Source organism: Chiloscyllium punctatum, chromosome 3 (assembly GCF_047496795.1).
Source record: "Chiloscyllium punctatum isolate Juve2018m chromosome 3, sChiPun1.3, whole genome shotgun sequence".
NCBI classification, from domain to species: domain Eukaryota; kingdom Metazoa; phylum Chordata; class Chondrichthyes; order Orectolobiformes; family Hemiscylliidae; genus Chiloscyllium; species Chiloscyllium punctatum.
Genome location: NC_092741.1, coordinates 57,768,768 through 57,786,585, shown reverse-complemented (window position 1 = coordinate 57,786,585; position 17,818 = coordinate 57,768,768). Strand labels below are relative to the sequence as shown.

General features: G+C 42.5%; 1 long non-coding RNA gene across 2 annotated transcripts in view; it reads left to right on the top strand.

The window, feature by feature from the left end:
• The first annotated feature begins 11,037 nt into the window (after positions 1 to 11,037).
• Positions 11,038 to 17,818, top strand: part of LOC140459024 (uncharacterized) — a 62,544-nt gene continuing 55,763 nt past the window's right edge. For both annotated transcript variants that reach the window (XR_011953825.1, XR_011953824.1), the window contains exons 1-2: positions 11,038 to 11,092; positions 12,060 to 12,127. This is a non-coding gene — a long non-coding RNA (uncharacterized lncRNA). The remainder of the gene's footprint in view (positions 11,093 to 12,059; positions 12,128 to 17,818) is intronic.

Below are 17,818 nucleotides of genomic sequence, written 5' to 3'. Positions count from 1 at the left end.
TGCTGGGTATAGACATGTGTAAGGACTGCACAACCAAGTGAAGATAAAGCAATGGGGGTCAGAGAACTGGAAGTTACTGAAGAGATGGAGGGTATGGTTGGTGTCACGGGTGGAGGTGGGAAGTGCCAAGAGGATGGAGTTGAGGTAGGGCAAGATGAGTTCTCTGGGGTAGGAGCATGCTGAGACAATGGGCTGGCTGGGGTAGTTGGGCTTGTGGATCTTGGGGAGTAGGTAGAACCAGGCAATGCAGGGCTGGGGGGTTATGAGTTTGGAGGCAGTGGAGGAGAGATCACCGGAGGCAATGAGGGCACTGACGGTGTCTTGGATTTGGGCATGATGGGTCACGGTGGGGTCATGGGCAAGGGGGAGGTAGGATGTAGTGTTGGAGAGTTGGCATTTGGTCTCTGCAACAGGTCCCTTCTCCAGACTACCAACGCCCTGCTTTTATCAGCAGGTTTGAAGGTGAACCGGAGGTTGGTGCAGAGAGAGTGGAGCAGTGCACATTCGGAGGGGGTGAGGTTGAAATGGGTGAATGGGTGGAGACATTGAGGCAGCCGATGACACGTGGACAGTCTGCAATGAAGAGGTCTAGGGCGGGTACAAGACTGGTGGGTGGTGACCAAGTGGAGGAGGAAAGTTGGAGGTGGGAGAGGGGGTCCTCAAAAACAGAAGGCACGGAGGGTCCACGTTGCAGTGGATCTGGAATTCGTTGAAGTGGGGGCGGAGGGGTACGAATGTGAGCCCTTTCCTGAGGTGGTGGAAGCAGCATTCAAGAAGCACCTGGACAAATTCATGAATAGGAAGGGAATAGAGGGATTTGGATCCTGTAAGTGAACTAGGAGAAAGTGAGGACTGCAGATGCTGGAGTACCAGAGTTGAAAAATGTGGTGTTGGAAAAACACAGCAGGCCAGGCAGCATCCGAGGAGTAGGAGAATCGACGTTTCAGGCATAAGCCCTTCTTCAGGAATGCCCGAAATGTTGATTCTCCTGCTCCTTGGATGCTGCCTGGCCTGCTGTGTTTTTCCAGAACCACATTTTTCAATCCCGTAAGTGAAGACAGTTTTAGTATGGAAGGTCAAAATGTGTTGGCACAGGCTTAGAGGGCCGAAGGGCCTGTTCCTATACTTTTTTTGTTCTTTGTTTTTGATGTGTAAGAGGATGTTATTGTAATCTAAATTGGATATTGTGTGCTCGCATGCATCTTTTCAAAACTTCAAAAGGGAAATGACAAAGTGTCAGTAAAATCAGGCAAGATTTCATTGCTTTATATCTAGACAGCCAAGAAGTGCAAGTAACAATCTAAACTCAATGAATTATTTAACTCCAAACACAGTCTCACAAACTTGATTGAGTTTTTTGAAGAAGTAACAAAGAGGATTGATGAGGGCAGAGTGGTAGATGTGATCTATATGGATTTCAGTAAGGCGTTCGACAAGATTCCCCATGGGAGACTGGTTAGCAAGGTTAGATTTCACGATATACAGGGAGACCTAGCCATTTGGATACAGAACTGGCTCAAGGGTAGAAGACAGAGGGTGGTGGTGGAGGGCTGTTTTTCAGACTGGAGGCCTGTGACCAGTGGAGTGCCACAAGGATTGGTGCTGGGTCCACTACTTTTTGTCACTTATATAAATGATTTGGATGCGTGCATAAGAGGTACAGTTAGTAAGTTTGCAGATGACACCAAAATTGGAGGTGTAGTGGACAGTAAAGAAGGTTACCTCAGATTACAACAGGATCTTGATCAAATGGGCCAATGGGCTGAGAAGTGGCAGATGGACTTTAATTCAGAGGTGCTGCATTTTGGGAAAGCAAATCTTAGCAGGACTTATACACTTAATGGTAAGGTCCTGGGGAGTGTTGCTGAACAAAGAGACCTTGGAGTGCAGGTTCATAGCTCCTTGAAAGTAGAGTCGCAGGTAGATAGGATAGTGAAGAAGGCATTTGGTATGCTTTCCTTTATTGGTCAGGGTATTGAGTACAGGAGTTGGGAGGTTATATGGCAGCTGTACAGGACATTAGTTAGGCCACTGTTGGAATATTGCATGCAATTCTTGTCTCCTTCCTATCAGAAAGATGTTGTGAAACTTGAAAGGGTTCAGAAAAAATTTACAAGGATGTTGCCAGGGTTTGAACTATAGGGAGAGGCTGAACAGGCTGTGGCTGTTTTCCCTGGAGTGTCAGAGGCTGTGAGGTGACCTTATAGAGGTTTATAAAATCATGAGGGGCATGGATAGGAGAAATAGACAAAGTCTTTTCCCTGGGGTCGAGGAGTCCAGAACTAGAGGGCATAGGTTTAGGGTGAAAGGGGAAAGATATAAAAGAGACCTAAGGGGCAACTTTTTCACACAGAGGGTGGTACGTGTATGGAATGAGCTGCCAGAGGAAGTGGTGGAGGCTAGTATAATTGCAACATTTAAAAGGCATTTGGATGGGTATATGAGTAGGAAGGGTTTGGAGGGATATGGGCTGGGTGCTGGGAGGTGGGACTAGATTGATTGGGATATCTGGTCGGCATGGACGGGTTGGACTGACGGGTCTGTTTCCATGCTGTACATCTCTATGACTCTATGACCTCCTTGTGAATAATAACTGCATCACATTTTTCCATATTACTGGGTTAACTTGCAGTTTCCTGCTTAGCTGTCAAGTTCTGACTCACTGTTTTCAAGAAGGTAAATTAATTTCTTGTCATTAAATCAGGCTTGCTTCAAAGATTGCATTGGACTAACCACATGCTCTTTGCTTCCTTTTGTTCTCTGCAGGCATGAGACAGCTGGGGGCTCATTTTCTGACCCCTCTGTTGATCTTATGTCAGTCTATAGGCACCAATTAACCAAACCATCACCCCCAGAGTGGATTTCTGTCAGACAATCCCACCTGACATAGCAGTGATGCCAACCTGTCATGTGTGAACACAAACTGGAATGACTGAATTGAAGATCACAGGGTAATTATGGAGAAGGGCGATTATTCTGTCCACATTAGTTAATTCATCGAGAAACAGCCTGCTGTGAAACTGTTCTTAATGCATCCAATGCTTTCACTTCCATCATTTTCTTTGGAAGTCCCTCCACTGTATTCATCACTTGCTGTGTGACAAATAACTTTCTCGTATCCATCCTAAAGTTACCATTTCTTTGATTGGTCCTATGGTCCTGATTTTAATAACCCAAACCATTTATTATCTTGCACATCTCCATTACATCAACACTCAGAAACACCTTTGAAATCTTAAAAGGCCCATATATCTTCTCAAATTTCAGGTATCTGACACCTAGGATCAGATTGTGGTTCTTGTCTACATCGCCTCCAGTATTTGAATGCCTCTCTGTGTCCTGGTGGTTCAAGTAGGGCATTATATTCACGTGTTGTCTGACCAGAGCCATTTGATGGTATGTCATAAAGTTCAGTTGTGGTTTGATGATTCCCAAGTTTGATGATTTTGGGATTTAATTGAAATAATTTGGGCTTTAAGGAATAGGCCAGTTTTTTTCAGTTGAGCTGATTATCAAAGATTATTGCAGCTGTCCTTTCCATAGGCAACAAGTCCTGGCACCAGTCTTGAACTAGTCTAGTGGTAGAAAAACTTTCACTGTCTAGGGGTTGTCTAGAGATAGAAACACTTTTACTGCACCACTAGACTTCAGTAATAGTCAACATTGTTCCTTTAACCTGAAGGCTAATAACATCATACATGATATTGAGGTACAATGTATTGCGTGCAAGTGGTCAGAATAATTCTTTTCTTCTGTTAGCTTCTCTGTTCAGTGATCTTTTCATGAACTCCCAATATGGCTTATCTACTGAGGCAGCTAAATACCACAGACAATGTCTGTCGACTCCAAAATGTTCCTTGCTTCTCAAGGGTAACTGAACAAAAACTCCAAATTATCAATGCAGCATGAGATTCCTAAGGTATTAAACTTCTACTTCGGAATTCCACACTATGGTCCCAACAGGATTGGAACCATAGTGTTCGACAAAGTATTTCATCCTATAATGTCTATATTTATCTCTGCTTATCTAAGCTTTACCACTGGGCTCCACTTGACCCCTTATTAATGGAAGGAGTGAATCACAGCAAGCCCTGTGTGATAATTCACTTTGCTGAAAGAAACTATTCTATTTGGTTTCTGACTATTGTTATATTTACCCTGCCCTTGGATATAAAGCTATCTTTTGATCCATGGGAGTAATCCACTTAAAGAAGAAGCCTGTGACACTTAATATAATGATGGATGAGGGCCCTCTTGTGGTGCAGTGGTAGTGTCCCTATTCCTAGAGGGGGATGCCTGGGTTCAAATTCCACCTGTACTAGAGGTGTATAGTAACATCTCTGAACAGGTTGATTAGAAAAATAGGTCAAATAACAACCTATAATCCAGAGACCCCAAGTAATCCATGTTCAAATCCCACCACACTGGAATTTGACTTCAGTAAAATGTCTGAATTAAGAGTCTAATGATGACCATGAAACCATTGCCTATTGCCAGGAAAAACCTATAATGATGGGGGACCACCAAATATAGTGAAATGAACAAGCAAGTTAAGCTGACTAACAGCAAAGAATAGGCATAAGACAGGCCATGGCAGAATCTTATAGGGGCTTGAATGACATGGGCTATTGTGGCATTTGTGGCAGAATTGTTCAAGAAGTCCAGTAAGGCCCATTCCAATGTCAGGAGCAACTCACTGCATCTTTTTCAGTATCTGCTGCTGAGGCAAGCTTCTCGCTAGGCAGTGGGTGAGTTTCTGGATTAGTGGTGCTGGAAGAGCACAGCAGTTCAGGCAGCATCCGAGGAGCAGTACTGCTCCTTGGATGCTGCCTGAACTGCTGTGCTCTTCCAGCACCACTAATCCAGAATCTGCTTTCCAGCATCTGCAGTCATTGTTTTTACCTAGTGGGTGAGTTACCAATTAAGGGGGATTATTGCTTGTTATTACTAACTACGCACCTTAACTTCTATTCAGGTGGAGCTTCCCATTCTACCACCCGCTGTGAGCAAAGCATGGGTAGTTGCCGATTTCAGCTCGTCACTGGCTTGAAGAGCAATCATGTTGTTCAGCGTGAAACAGCATCTCAGGGCACAATCCATGGGCACCAGCTGCCCTCAACCCTTGTCCACAGACAAAAGCATCCGATAATTACCAGCCCCTCATGATCGTCATGGCATCACTCTGATCCACTTGCAAGATGTTAAGGAAGTACAGACCATGCACTGCTGGGAGCATCAGCAATGAGCATTGAAAGGCTGTTGCAAGGACACTTGCACGCCAAGGCCAGGCACCCAGTTCACAGGCATCTCACGGCTACTCGCTTGCTCTCATATGGTTCACTAACCTAGTGCCTACCAGCATGCTCACAGTTTACTACCTTGCCTAGTCTTGCCATGTGGGCCATGCCTATGCACACATTGGTTCTTAAGCCAGAACCTATAGGCTATTAGTAATGCCATGCTTGGCAGTAGCCATCTGTCTGTAAGGTGGGGATATCTTGCTGTGCTGCACACCGAGATGTCAATTTGATACATACAGTATGTGCCAACCGCCTGTGTATTCAACTAAATGACCACATCAGAAACTGGATAGAGTGTAGTCTTCAGTCCTGTCAAAGGGATGCAATTGTCTCTCTGGGTAAAACAGCATTGAAGAGCGTGGTGGCTACAGGTGGGATTGGCAGATGGGGATTATTAACAGTAACCATTGCCCTAACCACTAAGGGGAGAACATAGAGGACTAGGTTGGGCATCATTAGGATGGAATGCCAAGGTTCAGGATGTAGGGAAAGACAGTTGGAGGCAAAGTCTAATGTGATGGGTCTCCACATGAGGAAGATGGGTGAAAATGAGCTGTGACAGTCAAGTGACATAACGATAAAATGACATGGTGCCTCTAGGAGGAGTGGGGAGAAGGAGGAGAAGTGTGACCTGGAGAAGCTCTGTGCTGATGGATTCCTCCACATTCCCTGCCACTGCTTGCTGTTCTCTAGATGTGAAATTCAACTGGAAAATGACTGGGACAATCCCTGGCTGGACACAATCAATGTCAGCTTGATGGGTGAAAGCATAGAGTCCATGACTGCTAGTACCAGGACATTGAAGGAAGGATATCAAGCAGGCATTTCCAAACATTTTATTGAGTACAAATAGTCATCTTTCATCATCCATTTGCAATGCTTGCAGACTGAAAAGGCTTAGGCCTCATGTGTAGGTCAAAGGTGATTTGTACCAAGCCATTGGTGCTTGCAAATCTAACATTGGCACTTCCATGATGCAGGAGTTGGCAGGATTGACCTAAAGAGAGGTGAATGTGGATAAAGGCATTAATTGTGAGGAAGGAATCAGCATCACTTATATCACATAAATATGATGGTGGATTCTACTGAATGCAATGAAAAGGTGAATGGTTGATCTGTACCTGGGATGGAAAGGGGCTTGGGCACAGCAGACAATACCTTTTGGATGTAGTGTGTTGGTTCACTCAGCCAGATGGCACCTTCACCAAGTTGATGCACAAGCTGCGGCCAGGGCTGTGGATAATGGATACTCCTGAAGACTTTGAGTGTTTTAGGCTCTCAGAGATCAGTGGAATCACTGAATGTTTTTAAAGCACAGGTAGGTAGCTTCTTGATGAATAAGAGAATCAAAGGGCATTCCAGGTAGGCCAGAGTACAGAGTGACTGCCATAATTACTACAATTACTGTGATCTAAAAGAGTGATGGAGCAGGTGCAAGGGGTCAAAGGCCTTCTCCTGCTCCTCCCTTGGATGTTTCTATGTAATAGCGAGCCTGGGGATCCAACCATGATGTAACATTTGATGGTCAATGTCACAACTTCCAATGCAGCACAAACAGCTTCTATCATAGGTCTGAGTGCTGTGGTGAAAATACAGTCTGCAGCCTGGCAAGCTCAGACCACTGTCATGAGTGTGGGTGCCATTGTTAAAAGGGACTTTGAGGGTATCACAGCAATCTATCGATCTGTTCCATAACAGAGCAGCTCGATTGCTGAGGTGTCACCCAAGAAAGTGACAGAGGCTGCATGGAACACAAACCCGCTGAACTCTGTCTTGAGGTGTAAACATGCACAGGAATGCATAATGCATATTTATTTGCATATATTATGATAATGAGATTGAAAATGAATTTTCTGGTGTGTTTAATTGTGTTGTTGAAATTGTGATGGCCTGTGATAGAACAGAGGAGCACAGACTGGCAGGTATGGGCTGATATACTTGATGTTAGTTGTATTTGGTCACACACACAACCCAGGTAGAAAGGGAACCATCTAAATTGTAGCCAAAATTCCAAATTCTGATCCTGCACTTCCTGTTTCACTCCCAATTCTTCCTCCTACTCCATGATTATATTGAATGGTGGGACAGGCTTGATAGACTGAATGGCCTAACCCTGTTTCTTTGTTTTTCACAGTGTTCCTTAGCTTCTCATCTAATAGCTGCTGGCAAGAAATGTTCCCTCACATTGACCAGGTTGCTCAGCAAGCAGCATACTATAGCAAATTTCAAATGTGCGCAGCGAAGTACTGCTGGATTGTTTCAGAGCAGTACAGATAGCATAAGTATTTCTTGAGGAGGCTTTTTGGTTTGCCCTATATTGTTCCTTGTGGCAACATAGCTTTTATTCTGTACATCTGTATAAAGTCAGGTGCAATGTCATGACTGATAACCATTCCAGCCACTAACTAGCCTTTGACGTACCATTGGAGGGTCTAATGTGCTGCCATTGTGTGACATAGTGGCTCAGTGGTTAGCGCTGCTGCCTCACAGCGCCAGGGACCTGGGTTTGATTTCAGCCTTAGGGAGACTATCTGAGTGGAGTTTGCATATTCTTCCTGTGTCTGTATGGGTTTCCTCCCACAATCCAAAGATGTTCAGGTGAGGTGCATTGGCCATGCTAAATTGCCCATAGTGTTCAGGGATGTATGGGTTAGGTGCATTAGTCAGGGGTAAATGTAGAGGAATGGGTTTGGGTGGGATACCCTTTGGACGGTCGGTGTGGACTTGTTAGGGCCAAATGGCCTGTTTCCACACTTTAGGGATTCTATGAAACATAAGGGAAAAGGGACTGCTGAAGGATAAAGGAATCATGACAACTGCTGGAATAACCTGCCCAGCGCTGAAGATAGACCTACAATGCCATTCAGGAAGGAATTCCAGCATTTTGACCGAGTGTCAGAGAAGGAAAGGCGATAAATTTCCAAGTCAGGATGGTGGGTGATTTGGAGGGGAAATTATAGGTGTTGGTATTCCTGTGTATCTGCTACCCTTGTGTCCTTCTAGACGGAAGTGAGTATGTATTTGGAAACTAGAAGTTGGAAGGCAAGAGTTTCTGCAGTGCACCTTGCAGATGATACACACTGCTGCTACTGAGCGTAGATGGTGGAGGAAGTGGATTTTTGTGGATGTAGTTCAAAACAAATAAGATGCTTTGTCCTGAATGGTGTCGAGCTTCTTGAGTGTTGTTGTTGCTACACCCATTCAGGCAAATGTGGAGTATCCTGAAGAAGGGCTCATGCCCGAAACGTCGATTCTCCCGCTCCTTGGATGCTGTCTGACCTGCTGTGCTTTTCAGAGCTTAGATCTGATCTGTTGGTTTTGTGGTCACTTAGCTTGCTGCTTATGCTATTTGGTATGCAAATAGTCCTTTTTGGTGGCTTCACCAAGTTGACACCTCATTGACACCTGGTGCTGCTCCTGGCATGACCTTTTTCAATCTTCGTTGAACCAGAGTTGATCCCTGGCTTGATGGTGATGGTTGTTTGGGGGATATGCTAGGCCATGAGATTACAGATTACACTAGAGTATAATTCTGTTGATGGCTCACGGCACTTCAGGAGTGCCCAGTCTTGACTTACTAGATCTATTTGAAGTCTGAACCATTTAGCACAGTAATAGTGCCACATAACACGATGGAGGTTATTCTCGATGTGAAGGCAGGACTTCGTCTTCAAAATGACAGTGCGGTCGTCACTCTTAACCATTACTGTCATGGTCAGATGTGTCTGCAACCAGCAGATTAACAAGGATGAGGTCAAGTACCTTCTTCCCTTTTGTTGGTTCCCTCACGTCCTGCTACAGAATTAGTCTAGCAGCTATGTCCTTTAGGACCTGACCAGCTTGATCAATAATGCTGCTGCCAAACCACTCTTAATGGTGGACAATCAAATAGCCCACCCAGAGTACGATCTGTGCTATCTCCAAGTGTTGCTTAACATGGAGGAACATTGATTCATCAGCCAAGACAGGATGGTAGGTTGTAATTAGCAAAAGGTTTCCTTGTTCTTGTTTGACCTGCAAGGTATATGTATCCTAACAATTGTATCTGAGGTATGGGAAAGCCTGCAGTCCAGGGAAACACCTTCAGCTTGCTTGGCTCTGAGAAGCAGAAGTAAGATTAAACTGTTTTCCCCAGTTTAGAGAGCCACACTGATGCCTCTTACACAGAACACTCTGCAAATAGCAAGATGCTGTTTATACTTCCAGTGACAACCTGGAAGACCGAAAAAAAGTACAGTCACCGTTAGCTTGACCACAACTGGCAATGCTGTCCTGAAACTAATTGGTGTTACAGTTGTTGCTCCAGTTGTAACCTGATTAATGAAATGAAGATGTCCCTCGCATTGATCTGTATGGAAGATGAGATAAGAGAATTGCTTTGTTAAGACCCTCAGCAGATCTGGTCTCCTGCTGAGAACATTTCTCCCTCTCCAGCTCCTTTCTTGATCAGCAACTTGGCCTGTTCTGCATGATCTTTCTTCATTCTCCTCATCATGTTCAATTCCCAGAGGAAGCCCATCCAGGTCATCCATGTCTGGAAACAACTTGTTTCAACAAGTTTCTGAATGAAGAAGAATGTACTTTAGAACCAGCCAGTATACCTGTTCACAACTCGGTAGAAAAGCTCCAAAAACACAATTAATGGGACTAACTACCAGAAGAAACAGTTCAGCAACTAACTCATAGATAGTTCATGATCCCTTTAAGCAGTATTTTTGCAGGTTCCTTCATTCTGTTTAATGTTGTGTTCAGTTGTGCAATGCAGAGTCAGTTACTAAACTTGATTTCTGGGTGTAGTTTAAATCAAACAGGCCAGTTGTCATTATGTCACCAAGTTTATATTCACCAAGTTTTGATTTCTTGCTTTCACTTGTAGATGTGTAGAGTTCGTGAAACAGGAATTAGTTTACATTACATTAACTTTATTTTTAAAAATGTATGGGGGTGGGCAAGATGTTAATTTTATGAGAATGTGTAGTGGGCAACACTGTTATTCAACATATGAGCTGACCATCCTGGTGTCTGCCTTTCTTTGTAATTATATCTCAATATTTAAAAAGCCCCACATAGTTTTAGTTTGATTATTTTGTGACTTTTTTCAAACAAGTTTGAAACTATGTCTTGGTTGTTTTTCATGAATATTGTACTGAGTTTGATTCAATCAAAGATAAGGGATAATTCACGGATAATTCATTAAAAACAAGTAATAAACTAAAAATTCTAGAACGTTGTCCGGCTAATAAAAACATTCGTGCCAATGATTTTGCTACAGCTGATTTGCATGGTGTGAAGTTATTAACAGCTGGTAGAGAAAACCAGCCAATCCTGACACATAATAATGCTCACTTCAGACATCTTAAGCTGCCATCTGGGCAGTTAACTAATACAAATGATTATCATTTAATTTACCCAGCTGTGGAGAGTGAAAAACCTTTTTATATCTTGTAACGCTATGTCTAAGTGCTGTGTAAAATTTGAAGAATATGATTCATTTGTTATGTTGAAGGTCTGAACAGAAATGGAGTGGGAATCTTATATATATATATAACTGCGGCAGCATGAAACTGAGTTTAAAAAAATCAGCATGATGTGAGAATAAATAGAAAATACTGGAAATGCTCAGTCAGACCTGTTATGTGTGAGATATCAAGGACATGCCTCATGCCCTGGGTAATGCAAGAAGCGTCATCAACTGCAGCAGTTCAGACTTTGTGTTTCAGAACCTGTATAGCTGCTCGGAGCACTGCAGCACCTCTGAGAGGTTGAGGGCTGTGTGAATCGCATGCTGACAGGTATGGTCACTGGCATCTTGTGGGGATGCAGGAGAGAGGCAATGGGAGGCATGTCAACAAGGAGCAAACAGGTAGTACACGGTCCCCTGTGTGCATCTCTCTTTCCAAATATGATACAATTCTTAATTCGGGGATGAAACAGACAAAGCTGAGTCCATGGCATCTTGACAGGTTCAGCTGTACAGGGGTGCGGCACGAGAAAGACTGGAATAGCAACTTTGATAAATGATTCAATTGCAATGTTTCAGCAGCTGCAGATGTGGATCCAGCAGGATGCAGAGTTAAGGATGTCACTCAGTGGCTGCACAGCACCCTGAGGGGAGAGCGCAATCAACCAGTGATCATAGTTCATATACGTAATGACAACATGGTGCGATTAGCTGGCGTTTTTGAGGAGGGATTAAATTAAACTAGCAAGGGTGTGAGGACCAGGTGCTAAAATTAAAGAGGAACGCTATGGCGTACGGGGAATTTGGAATAACAAATAGCACCAGATTGGGAAAAAGTAAGTATTAGGTGGGGTCAGAGTAAGAGGGAATGCAATGAAGTCTAAATGAGTATTACTATAGATGCATGTGAATCCACAGTGAGTGCTACTTAAGACAGGTGGACTGTCGATGCAGAGAGTCACATGGAAATATAATATTTTGACTATGATAGAGATTAGGCTCAACCATGGGACAGTCTGACCTCTAAATATTTCTGATACAAGGTGTTTGGGAAAGAAAGGAAAGGGGAGCTGGGAAGCAATGTTAACTTTTTTTTTGTTCAACCATGGGGTGAGACCAATGTTGTAGAGCCAGCATTTGTTGCTCATGCAGAAATGCTCTTTAACTAACTGGCCAGTTCAAAGGCATGTAACAAACAGTCATGTTGCTTTGGGTCTGGAGTCACATATTGGTTAGACTAGGTAAGTCATTCCTGATGAAGGACTTACGCCTGAAAAGTCAATTCTCCTACTTCTCAGATACTGCCTGACCTGCACTCTCGACTCTGAGCTCCAGCATTTGCAGTCCTCACTTTCTCCTGGACGAGGTAAAACTGGCAGATTTCCTTCCCCAAAGGACATCAGTGAACTGGATGGGTGTTTACGATATCAATGATAGCTTTATGGTCACAATTACTGAGACTAACTATTATTTCCAGATTCTATTAATTGAACCTACATTCCCCTAGCTGGCATTATGACCAATCTCCCCAGGACAGGACTATTATGCCACCATTTTCCCATAGATTAAGGAGAACATTGCAGCTGTGGAGAGAAACAACATCTCAGAGCAGTCATGGACAGAATCTATTTGACGAAAGCCACAAAAAGTGTGTGGTGGAGGCTAGATTGTGAATTTCAAAAGAGAATTGGACTGTTATCTGAAGGGGAAATGTTTTCAGGACTTGGGGAACAGGCAAGGGAGCAGGAATAGGTGATTTTTCTTGCAGAGAACTGGTACAGACATGACAGGCTGAATGACCTCCTTTTGTGGAGTGACTATTCTGTTATTCAGAATAACAGTCATGTGATTCTAAGTCAGTCAGAGTCCTTGGAGTGATCAGACAAATTAATCTTTCAAGTATGGATCGAGCATCAGGAACATCTGCAAATCAGCTTGGGCTTAGCAGCTATGGGGAGGACTAGAAGAATTTGAAAGCTGTCAGAAGTGCATTTAAGTAAGACACTGTGTTGTAAAGGAGAGCAGAAACAATGACAACAATAAGGGAAATGCATGGAGAGAAAATTCTACTACAGTTATTGTCAGCTGAGGAAATCATCTGTTACTTGTTGAAGATGAATGTTAGAAAATGGCTTTCACTTAGGATTAAATATTCTTTCTATTTCTCAAAACCAAAAATATTCTTGAACTGTTCAGTTCAAGTGTTCATAAATTTGTTAAGCATGCAGTAAATGCAATAGTATTGAAATTGACACTTCAAAGGTAATACTTTGCATACCTGATGGTTAGGTGATTCAATCATTTGCTTTCACATTTTCATTGCTTCAAGTCAAGAATACAAATATTTATAACAAATGTTCACATTTTTTAAACATTTCTCTGCCATGGAAATGTGATAATTTGTTCATATGGTTAAAACAAAAGATGTATTTATTTATGTATTTAAGGCTGATTTGATTATCACCTGAACTGGCAGCTAGAAATTTATGCTCTCGGATTCGGCATGGGCGAGAGAAATTCAACTTTCACAATATTGTTTCTAACTCCTTTACACCTTGACTAAGAGAAGCACCCTCTCTAACCATCCAGCTTGTGGTCTTTCTCACACTGCTGCTTAACTCAAGTAAGGATTCAAGACGTTCTTGTTAATAAAATTCCTACATTTCTCTTTGTTAAAAGGGAACTTTTCTATCTGCCAGTTGCTGCGTATCATTTCATATTCAGAGCAGGGACACATCAAGGACACCATGGAGAGACAGAATGCGTTGGACATGGATCAGGGTTGGAGTGGAAGAAAGCCATCCTCAATCCTGAGGGAATTCACATTTTCTAAAGATTACAAAGGACATGGTTGGTTTTAAAATTAGTTGTCACTCTTTGTAGCTGTTTAAGATGCTAGGAACTCTGTTTTCCTGCTTAACAAATAAAGTCTAATATATGAAGGAAAATCAGTATAAATAATGCATTAGAAAACCTCCAGTGAAACTGATCAGTCTGGGCATATTTCTTCCTGCAACAGAAGACTACTTTGCCACTAGCATTGAACTGCAGTCGGTTAAATATCTTGGGAAATCTTCTTGTGGCAATTTCTTAATCACACACCACACCAAATTCAAAACTCTCCAATCCATGAGGCCCAGATCTGACAGACTCTACCTCAGAAACACACTTACAGGTACAAGCAAATAAATTATTAATCAGAGCTATCATGAAACGTGAAGTATTTTTCTCGGTCACAGTGCTAGCCAGTCATCCTGACATTGGATTTTTTGAGGAAGTTACCAAAAAGATTGATGATGGCAGAGCAGTTGATGTTGCTTATTTGGATTTGAGTGGCAGACTAATTAGTAAAGTTAGGTCACATGGGATTCAGGGGGAGCTTCCAATTGGACACGTAATTGGCTTAATGGCAGGTGACAGAGAGTAATGGTGGAAGGTTGCTTTTCAGACTGGAGGCATTTCACCAGCAGCGTTCCATAGGGATTGGATCTGGGTCCACTTTTGATTGCCAGTTATGGAAATGATTTGGATGAGAACATAGAAGGCGTGGTTAGTAAGTTTGCGGACAACACTAAAATTGGCAGCAGACTAAACAGTGAAGAAGGTTTTCTAAAATTACAAAGAATCTTGATCAAATGGGTCAATGGGCAAAAAAATAGCAGACGGAGTTCAATCTGGATAAATGTGAGGCATTGCACTTTGCTACAACAAATATGGGCAGTACATTGGGTAGTTTTCATAGAATCCCAACAGTATGGAAGCAAGCCATTTGGCCCAACAAGTCTACACTGATTCTCCAAACAGCATCACATCAAGATTCGCCCCCTACCCTATCGCTATAACTCAGCATTTCCCATGGCTAATCCATCTAACCTACACATCTCTGGACAATTTAGCATGGCCAATCCACCTAAACTGCACATCTTTGGATTGTGGGAGGAAACTGGAGCACTGGAGGACACCCACGCACACACGGGGAGAATGTGCAAACTTCACACCAACAGCCACCTGAGGGTGGAAGTGAACCCAAGGCCTTTGCACTGTGAGGCAACAGTGCTAACCACTAAGCCACTGTGCCATTGTGTTGTAGAATAGAGGTCCTAGGGGTGTAGGTACATAATTCTTTGAAGTTTGCGTCACAAACAGACAAGGTGGTTAAAAAAACATTTGGCATGGTTGCCTTCATTGCTCAGTCCTTTGCGTTGAGAAGTCATGTTGAGGTTGTGCAAGACATTGCTGAGGCCTCTTCTGGAATACTGCGTCCAGTTCTGGTTGCCGAGTTACAGGAAGGATATTATCAAGCTGGAGAGGGTTCACTAGAGATTTATCAGGATGTCACCAGGTATAGAAGGTTTGAGTAATAAGAAAAGGCTGGATAGACTGGGACTTTTTTCACTGGAGCAGAGGAAGTTGAGAGGCAACCTGATAGAAGTTTATAAAATAATAAGAGGTATAGGTAGAGATAATAATAGTTGTCTTTTACTTAGGAAAGGGAATTTCAAGACGAGGGGCCACATGTTTAAGGTGAGAAGAGAGAGATTTAAAAAGGACGAGAGGCAAATGTTTTACATAGAAAGTGGTTTGCATGTGGAATGAACTTCCTGAGGAAGTGGTGGAAGCAGGTACAATCACAACATTTAAAAGACATTTGAATATATACATGAATAGGAAAGGTTTGGAGGGATATGGGCCAGGAGCAGGAAGGTGGGACTAGTATAGTTTGCGATTATGTTCGGCATGAACTGTTTGTACCGAAGGGTCTGTTTACATGCTGTATGACTCGGGGATTCTATAACATAGAAATATATTGCTGATTCTTCAGTATAGTGGGCCAAAATCCTGCAATCCCCCTCCATAACCCCAAAGCACGGCAACAGTTCAAGAGGGCAGCTCACCACACTTTCTGAAGGGCAGCTAGGGACAGGCAATAAATGCTGGCCCAGCAGTGCTGGTGTATAATAGGAATGTACAAGTTATAGCCTCTGAACATTGAACTAATCTAATTTCTTCCACTAGCATAACATTAAAACTTAAAGATGAAGTTTTCTAAGGGCCAGAGGGCTGGTTTGAAGATTTGATGTTGCACTCCAACAGACAAATGGTGAGATCCTGAATTTCTCATCTCAGTTATGGTCAGGTTGTTTCATATGCATTCTCCGAAAGGGAGAATTGTGTTTGGGTTACCCTTGAATGCCTTCTAACTGATTGATCAGTTTGGGATATTTGCAAGCAGATTAACTACTCAACTCTCACAGTTGAGTTATATTTGCTATATAATGTGGAAACACACTGGCTGAGGTCACCATGCAGTTCCCACCTTCTCAACCTCACCGCCTTGTCTGAGGTGTGGTGACCCTCAGGCTAAACTGCCACCAGTTATCTCTGTCTCTAAAGAGAGAGCAGCCCTCAGGTCCTCAAGATTATGGCAACATTACTTACTTTCTACAAAACCCTGGAACCTCAACAATAGGGACAGAGGGAGTTTTCCATTGTACTGCATCAAGCGAAAATTATTTTTGTTTTGGAGCGAAGGGTTTGTTTCCATGCTGTACAACTCTGTGACGCTATGTACCAATGACTGTCGAAGTGAGGGATTTGAAAAAAAAATTCAAGCCGTTAGGGTTTGAGGTAAAGCTAGATTGCACTGTGAAGGAAAACCGTTAACCAGTTTACAACATGACCTATTGTTGCTAAGCAACACATTGCCGTAGCAACTACAAGGTAATAATTGCACAAAGCATTTTCAAATGAGAGAAATTCGCATGAAAACACAGATTTTAAAATGCACCATTTCACGATTAAAGGTAGCTTTATTCTGAAAATGTTTCCACTTTGTTGCACACTTGTTGTTTATTCAGAAACAAATCAAGTTCCTTATCCAAAGTATATTTCTGTGAACAGGATCTGAGCAACTACCGAACACAGATGAATTATAGGAAAACACGTTGGGTAAATTAATTAGGGCAAGTCATCCCTAGTAATTTCCAGTCCCACACAAAGAGGTTGCAACATGGAAATTATAGAGGTGTTCCATTGTGTTAGCTGTGATATATTAGTTATAATGTAGCAACTTATCATTAAAGTGGAGCTGTGTACATTTGAATAACCTTATGATCCTAAATGTGATAGAGCTATCCCCACACTTTCAAGTCTACAGTTATACTGCCACTTATGTTTTGCTATGAAGTATTTCTGTTCTGCTGTGGAGACTCCAGTCGGTCTGGACAATAATTCCACAAAAGGGTTAAGGCTAAGCTCTAATGAGCAGTGGTGATGGTGTTGCTGGCACAGTCTGACTGATGGTTTGTATAGATATTTATATAGATATTTTGAGATTTCAGACATCTACCCTTTATGGTCTCAATACATTTAACAATTCTCAGGACAAAAATCCCAACCTAAAATGTTTAGATATCCAGTAAAGCTGTAAGAAAGCTGATACAGTCCTAAGAAAAACTGATATAATTGGGAAAAATACTGATAGCTCACAATTCTCTTCAAATGGAAACCTATGACATGTAACAATGAGTTAGACCGAAAATGCAGAGAAACTTTGACTTGTTGTAATCTATGCTGCACCTTTCTCCAATAGTCCATCACTTCTATTGAAAGAAAAGAATTGTTAGCAGCCATGGGGACTTAGAATTATGTTCCGAGTGTATTCTCATGAGAAACTTCTTCATTTTCCCACTTGTCCTGGTGCATTTAATGGTCATCCGGAGCCAACTTTGAGTTTAAATGTAATTTATTTTGGCTAAGTGAAGTATGTTATCACCAGAACCTCGTCCTGTTATAGTTTTAAAGCCTGTTGATGCTCTGAGTGTGATGACGGTCAATGGTGAATAAAACCCAATGATCATCTTCACACAAGAAAACATTCACGTTATCTCAAAGAAGCAGCTGCACTAACTATTGGAAATTAGAGTGAAACGACTCACACATGTTCAGTACGTTACTCTGGAGGAAAATGAGAAATTGTTAGAAGCTTCACTTTAGAACTCTACTTGTTATTTATGACTTAGGTTAGATTACCTACAGTGCAGAAACAGGCCCTTCA